Raw genomic sequence first — 1,347 nt, forward strand, 5'->3', positions numbered from 1 at the left:
TTTTCGAAAATTTCTTCCCCTCTTCCCACATCCTTCTATTTATGGAGTACCACTCCTTCTCAATGCACAATTCGAACTCTATCTCACTAAGTTCGAATTCTTCTACCTCTTTCTTCCATTTTTCTATTCCTCTGACACCTCAAGGAATCTCTATACTGTGACATAGAGGATTCCATATTTTCTTGTTCTCTTCTCTTTCATATGAGCAGGAGCAAAGATAAAGGCATTCTTGTTGAAGCTGACCCTGAACTTGAAAGGACCTTGAAGCGAAAGCTAAGAGAAGCTAAGGCACAACTCTCTGTAGAGGACCTAACAGAAATCTTCAAAGAAGAAGAACCCATGGCAGCCGAAAACAACAACAATGCAAGGAAGGTGCTGGGTGACTACTGCACCTACTCCCGATTTCTATGGGAGAAGCATCTCTATCCCTGCCATTGGAGCAAACAACTTTGAGCTTAAGCCTCAATTAGTTTCTCTAATGCAACAGAATTGCAAGTTCCATGGACTTCCATTGGAAGATCCTCATCAGTTCTTAGCTGAATTTTTGCAAATCTGTGACACTGTCAATACTAATGGGGTTGACCCTGAAGTCTACAGACTTATGCTATTCCCTTTTGCTGTAAGAGACAGAGCTAGGACATGGTTGGACTCACAACCTGAAGAAAGCCTGGACTCATGGAAAAAGCTAGTCAATGCCTTATTGGCAAAGTTCTTTCCACCTCAAAAATTGAGTAAGCTTAGAGTGGAAGTCCAAACCTTCAGACAGAAGGATGGGGAATCCCTCTATGAAGCTTGGGAAAGATACAAACAATTGATCAGAAAATGTCCATCTGACATGCTTTCTGAATGGAGCATCATAGGTATTTTCTATGATGGTCTCTTTGAACTATCCAAGATGTCTTTGGATAGCTCTGCTGGAGGATCTCTTCATCTGAAGAAGACGCCTACAGAAGCTCAAGAGCTAATTGAAATGGTTGCAAATAACCAATTCATGTACACTTCTGAAAGGAATCCTGTGAACAATGGGACAAATGAGAAGAAAGGAGTTCTTGAGATTGATACTCTGAATGCCATTCTGGCTCAGAATAAAATATTGACTCAACAAGTCAATCTGATTTCTCAAAGTCTGTCTGGAATGCAAAATGCACCAAGCAGTACTAAGGATGCTTCATCTGAAGAAGAAGCCTATGATCCTGAGAACCCTTCAATGGAAGAGGTGAATTACCTAGGAGAACCCTATGGAAACACCTATAATTCTTCATGGAGAAATCACCCAAATCTCTCATGGAAGAATCAAGAGAGACCTCAACAAGGTTTCAACAACAATAATGGTGGAAGAAACAGGTT

At 40.8% G+C, this 1,347-nt stretch overlaps 1 non-coding gene across 1 annotated transcript; it reads right to left on the minus strand.

Moving 5' to 3' along the window:
* Window positions 1–733: 733 nt before the first annotated feature.
* LOC130971438 (small nucleolar RNA R71) lies at window positions 734–837 on the minus strand. The gene has a single exon (XR_009082658.1). It is a non-coding gene; the product is annotated as a small nucleolar RNA R71 (small nucleolar RNA).
* Window positions 838–1,347: the final 510 nt, after the last annotated feature.

This window comes from Arachis stenosperma, chromosome 3, assembly GCF_014773155.1.
Source record: "Arachis stenosperma cultivar V10309 chromosome 3, arast.V10309.gnm1.PFL2, whole genome shotgun sequence".
NCBI classification, from domain to species: domain Eukaryota; kingdom Viridiplantae; phylum Streptophyta; class Magnoliopsida; order Fabales; family Fabaceae; genus Arachis; species Arachis stenosperma.